The sequence below is a fragment of the Conger conger genome, chromosome 8 (genome assembly GCF_963514075.1).
Source record: "Conger conger chromosome 8, fConCon1.1, whole genome shotgun sequence".
NCBI classification, from domain to species: domain Eukaryota; kingdom Metazoa; phylum Chordata; class Actinopteri; order Anguilliformes; family Congridae; genus Conger; species Conger conger.
Window position 1 is genome coordinate 60,619,880 of NC_083767.1, and position 9,066 is coordinate 60,628,945.

The window sequence follows — 9,066 nt, forward strand, 5'->3', positions numbered from 1 at the left end:
AGAAGAATGGGAACACCCTCTCAGTAAATGTGTGTTTAAAAGTGTAAATGAGTGACATGTCACTGGAGTTGAAGAAGGACACCTCCCCCCTGTCATATTCCAGCTGCACCCTGATGCTCTGGGGTTTCCTCTTCAGTGTGAGGTCAGTACCTCCTACTGCACTGTACGTGTCACCATTCCTCAGCCTTATGAGCCAGGGTCCATCCTCTGGGCTGTATGTGATATCTCCCTTCCTGTTGGTGGACTCTTTCACCACTCCTACATCCCACTGACGTTTATTCCCAACCTTCACCTCCCAGCTGTTTTTCCCTGAGGTAAACCCCTCAGATCCCAACACAAACACATAGTAGTAAAATCTCTCTGGGTTGTCAGGACAGTTCTGTGCTGTACCTGTGTGTCTCACAGTGGTCAGATCATCAGAGAGAGAGAGAGATAGGCATGTGCAGTGTTAGGGTCCATCATCACAGGAGCTGAAATATGAAGAAGAGAGATATTTAAACGGTGGGAAGAAGAGGTACAGGAGAGAACACACACACCTGGTGGAGGAGTGGGCGTTGCGCCTCCTACCGCTGCTGTCAGGGGAGGTGCAACTGGCAGCATGAAATATCCCGGCCGGGGCCCTGGCCAACTACACCACCAAAAGAGACTGAGGGAGCTTTCTTTTAAGACCGTCACTCCTTTAAGGCAGTCGTGTTAGTGTTTGTCTTGTCTTGTTATTTGTTTGTTGTGTGAATGTATTTCCACAATCACAGTATTTATTATTATTATATTTTATCTACAATGTGTTGTTTTTATAACTATTTGTAACTAGCTGAATGCAAAGCCCTTTGAGCTACATTTTATGTATGCATACAAATTAAGCTTATTATTATATTTTTTTTTTTTATGAATTTTTTTATTCCAATTTTTTTATTTTTTATTTATTAAAATGCCAGTGCTGCCTCACGTCTCGTGTTATTGTATCATAGCTTGTATCATAGCTTGTATTTGTGTTGTTAAATGTTTAGTTTCATGTTTTCCTGTCACGTTCCGTGCCTCTGTTGTAGTTCATTTCCCTGATTATACTTTTCTATGTGTTTTATGTCAATGTTCCATTCCATGTTTTCCCTTTCTCCCGATTACCTGCCACCCCCCCCCCCACACCCCACCCCGCACCCTGCCTTCTCCACACTGCTCTGGTTACCTGTCCACACCCCCCACACCCCACACCCCACCCTGCCTTCTCCACACTGCTCTGGTTACCTGTCCACCCCCCCACACCCCACCCTGCCCTCTCCACACTGCTCTGGTTACCTGTCCACACCCCACACCCCACACCCCACCCTGCCTTCTCCACACTGCTCTGGTTACCTGTCCACACCCCCCACACCCCACCCTGCCTTCTCCACACTGCTCTGGTTGTTTGGACTCTGACCCTTTGGACTCAAACTGCCTTGCCTGTATTGCCCTCATTGCCCTGCACTGAACTATTTCTGTGGCACTTTGATTGAAGCTTGTTATTTATTACATCTTGGAGTCTGCGAATGGCTCCGATCATAACGACCTTCCTGTGTCCATCTCTTGTGTCCGCCCATGGCGTGTGGCAGGAACATTTCACATACTCTATTCAGATTAGGTCCCATACACAGGAAATGACATATACTAGTTATGGATAATAATATACTGTAGTTATAGTGATTAATATTTTAAATATAAAACCTATTTGCATTATGAAAAGTCATGAATCAATGAACACATCATTGCAAATTCAATGCAAACAATTCTCACAGCTAATAAAGCATATTATTGATGAGGTTTTACATTGTGTGTTAATTCTGTGTCTGCGTGTGTTCTGATATTAAACTGCGAGCAGTGCAGTGCAGCCCTCAGGATCTCCCTGCTCTGAGACTGGATGACTCTGTGCTGTTTATCTTCAGCACCATGTCAACATGCAGCCTGTTCCTCCTCTTTCATGTGTTCATTAAATGTTTGTAAAAAAAACCTGATTTCAGCATCTGGCCCAGATACTCACTGTACTGCACCATCCCCAGCATCTTCTCCCAGACTCTGAATGTCAGGTTGCCCAGGTGTTTGGCCACGTCTATCAGCGCCCCTGAGAGCAGCTCTGGGTCCTGCAGTGTGCACTGGGCTCTGTAACGACAGGCAGGAGTCAGCATCGGGAACTGAAGAGACTTAAACACACAAGATGAAATGAGCTGAGAGTCCACATACCTTTCCTTGATGTTGTTGTAGCTCTGAAAAAAACACACAATAAGAGCATCATTGTGAGTGTATAAATGTATTCAGTCCATTCCATTATGAGAAACAATAGGTGAGAAACAGCAGGAGCCATGTTAATGAAAGTGAAGAGGATGATAACAGTCACACACATGGCAGAGAAGACGACAGCCTTCACGCGGCCTCTCCTGTGAGTAGTGAGAAATGGTGCGAGACCAACTCATGAAACTAATGTCGCCAAAGAATCGTCGAGCTGGCGGACCAAGGTACAAGCCGAGGCCAAGACCAAGGCAGAGAACGTCCTCGCCAGGACAGGCGGACACCCCCACCGTCGAAAACCAAGGTCTGTCGGTGCTCCAACTCAACGTCGAGGGCCTTACCATCGCCAAACTCGAAGTCATCAGGCATCTTGCCGATTCCAACAAAGTGGCAGCTATTCTCCTGCAAGAGACACACTGGGTTTCTGACAACAACCTCAAACTGCCTGGGTTCTTCCTCACCGGATCCATCCACAGCAAGAAGCATGGAATGGCAACCTTTGTCCGGGAAGGATTGAGCTGGTCAGCCACCAGTCAATCTCCACCCGGCTGCAACATTGAGTGGCTGGTCACCAAAATCCAAGAAACATCTGTTGTGAATGTATACAAGCCCCCACCAACTGTGCTGACTGTATCATCACTACCATCTGTGACTCCTCCCGCCATCTATGCAGGTGACTTCAATTGCCAACATACAGATTGGGGCTACAACCACACATCACAGGATGGTGAAGCGCTGAGTGAGTGGGCTTCTAACGCTGAGGCACTGCTGCTCTTCGACCCAAAGGAGCCCCCAAGCTTCTTTTCTGCACGCTGGAACTCTCACACCAACCCAGACCTGGCCTTTGCTGTATGCCGCAGTAACGACCTGAAACCGGAGAGACGTGTCTTGGACATGTTCCCTCGTTCACACCACCGGCCATCCATCATCAAAGTACCATCACTGGTACAGCCGGTATCTGGCAAACCGGTCAGGAGATGGAACTTCAGGAAGGCGAACTGGCGGCAGTTTATGGGGGAAACGGAAAGAAGAACTGCTGGTCTCCTGGACCCAGAAGCAGCTGATGTGGATGCTGCATACGCCGCCTACTGTGAAGTCCTCCTCAGGGCAGCAAAGCACAACATCCCACGTGGCTACAATAAGAACTACATCCCGGGCTGGGATGAGGAGTGCAGCTGCCTGCTGCGCCAACACCAGCAGGCAAGCTCCAGGGAAGAAATGGACGCAACAGCAACAACCCTATTGCAGAAGCTGGACGACACCCGAAGGGCCAGGTGGACTGAAGTAGTGGAAGCTATCGACTTCACCCACTCTAGCCGGAAGGCGTGGCAGACCATCAACCTGCTCTCAGGGAGAAAAACAACCCCCCGCAGGTGTCCAGTGACAGCAGATGCCATTGCTTCCCAGCTCCTGAAAAATGGTCGCTTCCCTGATGCTGACAGAAACGTCACACGATTGACCTCGTGTGAGGTATCGTCTCTCTCCAAGGCAGCCAGCGTCGATGCTAACCTCTCAGGAGACTTCACAGTAGCCGAACTAAGTGCAGCAATCAACAAACTGAAGCCGGGCAAGTCATCAGGTCGAGACAATATCCACCCAGAGTTTGTCATACACCAAAGTGAAAGAACATCTTACTGGCTATGCTCGTTCTTCTCATCATGCTTCCGGAGGTCCAAGCTCCCAAAGACCTGGCGCCGTGCTTCCGTCATAGCCTTGCCAAAGCCGAACAAACCCGCCGAAGACCCGAAGTCCTACAGGCCCATCTCTCTGCTCTGTGTCCCATATAAGATCCTGGAGAGGCTGATTCATAGCCGCATCGAGCCAGTGGTGGACCCACAACTCCCACCGGAACAAGCCGGCTTCCGCCGAGGCAGGTCAACAGTGGATCAGGTAACGCTACTCACTCAGGACATCGAGGACAGCTTTCAGGATAACGAAAAAGCTGGAGTAGTATTCCTGGACCTGACAGCCGCCTATGACACCGTGTGGCACCGTGGACTACATCTGAAACTGTTGAGGACAATCCCGGACCGGCACATGGTGAGGTTCATTATGGAGATGCTATCGAACCGTAGCTTCATCCTACAGACCAGCGATGGCCAGACCAGCAGGCTCAGAAAGTTGAAGAACGGTGTCCCGCAAGGCTCCGTCCTCTCACCAATGTTGTTCAACATATACATTCACGACCTGCCAGATACAACATCTACCAAGTATGGCTATGCGGACGACTTGGCCATCATGCTTCGCCGCCCAACATGGAAGGCGATGGAAGATGGCCTCAACCGAGACATGGGCATCCTGGCAGACTACCTCCAGAAGTGGCACCTTCAGCTCAGCATGGGCAAGACAGTGTCTGCAGCTTACCACCTTAACAATCGGGAAGCAAGAAGGGAACTGGACGTGCATGTTGGCAACAACCGCCTGGAGTTCCAGCAAGCCCCCAAGTACCTCGGCGTATGCTTGGACCGGACACTGTCCTACAAGCAACACCTGGATGAAGTGAAGGCCAAGACAACAGCAAGGGTCTCGCTCATCCGCCGCCTGGCGGGTTCGACTTGGGGAGCTTCCCCCCAGACCCTACGCATATCCACGCAAGCCCTGGTCTTACCCGTAGCAGAATACTGTGCCCCAGCCTGGAGCAGAAGTCCACATGTGAACAAGGTAGATACGGTCATCAACAGCGCCCTCCGTATAGTTACTGGTTGTCTGAAACCCACCCCTGTGTCCTACCTGCCAGTCCTAGCTGGAATCGCCCCAGCCAGTCTCCGACGGGATGCGGCTACCCTCGCCCTGGCAAGAAAAGCCCAGAAGCACGACTGGCACATCCTACACAAAGCCACAACAACACCGGCACCACCATGCAGGCTTAAGTCTCGCCATCCCTACAACAAGGCAGCACAGGAGATGCTACAGTCTATCCCTGAGGACTTGTCCAGAGACGCCTGGCTGGCAGCATCCTGGAAACAGACGTGGGAGACGGCTGGGCCCTCCCGCATGCAACGATACATCCGGGACCCAGGAGGCGGTGTAAAAGGAGAAGACATGCCACGCCATCTATGGACCTCACTGAACCGTCTGCGCTCTGGCGTCGGACGCTTCAAGTCATCTCTGAAGAAGTGGGGCCTATCGGATAGTGCGGCATGTGAGTGTGGCGAGCCTGAACAGACTGCCGAGCACATAATCACCGGCTGCCCCCTATACAGCCCACCCTCAGAAGCTGGCCTTTTCGACTTAGGACCGGAGACGAGGGCGTGGCTGCATGTCACTGAGTTGGCCATCTGACGATATACGAAAGAAGAAGACACATGGCATTACTTTACTGAGGTTAATCGGTATAAACTCGGTCAGTAAATGAAGCTCCTACCTTTAAAATGGAGGTGTCTTCGGTCTCCATGGCTGTCTCTATAGCTGTGATTTTGTCTGTAAGGGTGGAGATGTCTCCGCTGATGTGTTCTAGCTTCTCCTCCATTATCCGACTCTTCTGCTCCTCTTCCTCTTTCAGTGCAGCTAGTCTGGCCTCCTCTTCCTCACGCAGGAACTGGTGGAGCTTCTCAAACTCTGCCTTTATCTGCCTCTCTGTGTGCTGGGCTTGACTCTGAGATTCAAACACCATTTAAAACCTGAATAGTGTAACTACGTTTTCTTATTTATGCTTGGCAGTTGGTGTGTTTGTTATCCATGTCACAAACAACTTTCATCAAAAATTTATTAAGATTTATTAATTGTGTTACTCACCCTGATGTGTTCTGCTGTCTTCTTACATCCTTGTTCAACCTCAGTAAACTTCTTCAGTTTTTCTTTAACAAGATTAAGTGCCGGCTTGAGTTCTTCCTGGAGTGATATGAACCAGTTCAGACTTATTCTCACAAATAGCACAGTATTACCCCTGCTACACTAGTGACGGTCAGTGTAATTTTGTAACTGTAAGCCTGTGGGAAATGTAGTATGGAAAATACTACACTCGAGGAAAGATCAGTGAAATATTCTTATAGAGCGTCATAACACAATATGTTATTGGGCATTTTCAGCACAATTAAACCAATAAAATATTTCAGCAAAATAGGATAATAATACTGGGCTGTACATGCATATCATTTACAGCCAACTGTAAGGAATGTTGAAGCATTCATAGAACCGGCTTCATTTATTGTGTTCGATATTAACACATCCATTTTTGAGAGAGTATATACAACTCTGTCTCCACTGGTTATTCACTCGGTGTAGATTTCTGCACTTCCTGGTTGTTGCACAGTTCTCTTCTCAAGCAGATAACAGTTTATATGGCAGTAGTTTTATCAGATCTAGACCTTTATTTTGTTAGAGTAAAAGTATTATGTTATATTTGTGCTGTCAGTATCTAATCTCACACATCATTGCTATATATTTATGAAATCACACTGTATTTCAATGTTACATTTCTGGAGCTGTATTCACTATAAAAGGCTCATAATCACAACTGTGAATCTGGACTTAACCATGCCCACATTTTACTCCTAGTGCATTGTACTGAAATCTAAAATACTTGATGTTTTGAGGCTTTAAAACAAGACTTTCAGACGCAATGCTGACTTGAATTTCAAATTATGATTGAAAAAAGAATACCTTCAGCTCCAGAGCGGCCTCTTCCACTGGACAGACCGGGTGGTTTCTGTGTCTTTTTGAAGTCTGACAGATGAGACAGAGAGGCTCTTTGTCATGTTCACAGAATAAAACAAGTTTCTCTCCATGGAGACTACAGCGAGCCTCAGTCTTGTCTGCAGTTTCTCTCTCAGTCTTCTGCTTTAAGTAAGATTCCACAATGTTTTTTAAGGCCAGGCTTAGAGGAGGTTCATCCATAGAGGCCTTTCTCCTGCAGATGGGACACTCTCGAGAGCTCTTCTCTTCCCAGAACTGCTGCAGACACACTCTACAGAAGCTGTGGCTGCATTTCAGAACAACAGGCTCTTTAAAAATGTCACAACATACAGAGCAACAGAGATCATCCTCGGGAATCAAAGCTTTAGCCTCCATGTTACAGTCTCTCCGTCTCTCGGTCTGATACTTTCACCGCTGCTGAACCTGGGACAGAACACACCCAATGTGCGTCAAAACAGAAACAAACAGGTTTGTAGTTCTCAGTCAGCGGGAGATTCTTGGCTGGGTTTGTCCTCTCTCTCTTACGGAGATGGTCACGTGCCTGAACTGGATTGGATTCACAGGATGCAGTAATGTACCACTGGATCCATTTATGTGCCATGTATGAAAATAAATTAAATGAGATAATTTGGGACAGCGAGGCCAATTCCTTTGTAATACACTGAATACATTTGGGGTTGAGATAAAAAGATAAACAAGAGTTCATAATTTAATCTTTTATTTCCCCGTATTTACACCTGGATGTACTTAAAACATAGCACCTTTGGTATCAGACCACCCAGTTTCTAGGTGAGCAAAAGTATTGGTACAGAGAGTGTAGTAAATAATACTTAATATTTTGTAGCATATCCCTTGCTTGCAATAACCACATCAAGCCTGTGACCCATGGACATCATCAAACTGTAATACAGTAAGTAATACACTAATAATTTGCAAAGTTTAAAAAGACTGAATTCATGGTCTGTAATGTGATGAAGTTAAAAATCAGTGATCTGCAAAACGATCTTATTCTGCTAACCTGATATTGATTACTCATGCCTGCCTTTGTGCAGTAGGGGGAGAACTTGTGATTAAGCCATCAGTGGAGAAACACTGTGTTGAGTCGCAATTATTATTCAGGGGTACAACACAGCCTCTTTCAGTTGCTGTTTTTTTGAGGGTTTTTTCCCTTCAATCTCCTCTTCAGGACGTGAAATGCGTGCTCAATTAAGTTCAGGCCTGGTGATTGACTTGGGAATTCTAAAACCTTCCACTTCCTGCCCCGAAGGAAGTTGTGTTGTAAGTGTGTTTTGGGTCATTGTCTTGCTGCATGATGAAGTTCCTCCTGATTAGTTTGGACGCATTTCTCGATAACTTTTCAGACAGAATGTTTTTGTAGACTTTTGTAGACTGAATTCAAACTGGTGCTATCATCATAAGTTACATCATCAATACTGATTAGTGAACCCACTCCATGCAAGCCTAAGCCATGACACTTCCTGTCACTGACTGATGTTTTGGGGTTTTTCTTCACAGCTCTGACAATGTCTCTGTCATCAACTGCTGTTGTTTTCCGTGGTCGACCTGTTTCATATCTGTTGCTCAGTACGCCAGCGGTTTATTTATATTTCTTCACAGGCTTAAACCAAGAGTACACATACAGAACTATTTAGTCAATGTAACAGGACACATCTGGGCAAAAAGAAACACCTGTCAGTCACATGTTCCAATACTTTTTCTCACCTAAAACTTGGGTGGTCTGATACAAAAGGTGATATGTTCTGATAAGTTATTTAACAAATCTAAATAAAAATACCAGGAAATAAAAGCTGATATTTGCTGAAAAACATTTTCCCAGATAGTGGAAAGATCTTTCTGAAAGATATTTGTGTTATTTTTCTAAAATCACAGGGACTTGGATAAACTTGATCAATTAATGTATATGAACAGTCAGTTTCCATTGGGGAGAAAATATATGTTTTTGCTAGGTTTTAATGCAACTAACAGGCTACTGTAGATTTCCCATATAGTAATAGACCAGAACGCACCAACGTTTCTCCTTCTAAAGTCTAAAGTCGTCTCTGATTCCACGGGCCCTTTTTCCGAGGCTGAAGAAGGACCTCTCTATCTCCTGTTTCCTTTTGGTTTTCCCAAAGGTATGATGGGTATTCCTGTAGGGTTCACCCGTTCCCCACT

The 9,066-nt window shown here is 46.4% G+C and overlaps 1 pseudogene; it reads right to left on the minus strand.

Annotated features, from left to right (window-relative positions):
* Nucleotides 1–79: 79 nt before the first annotated feature.
* LOC133134537 (zinc-binding protein A33-like) lies at nt 80–7,266 on the minus strand (annotated as a pseudogene).
* Between the last annotated feature and the right edge of the window lie 1,800 nt (nt 7,267–9,066).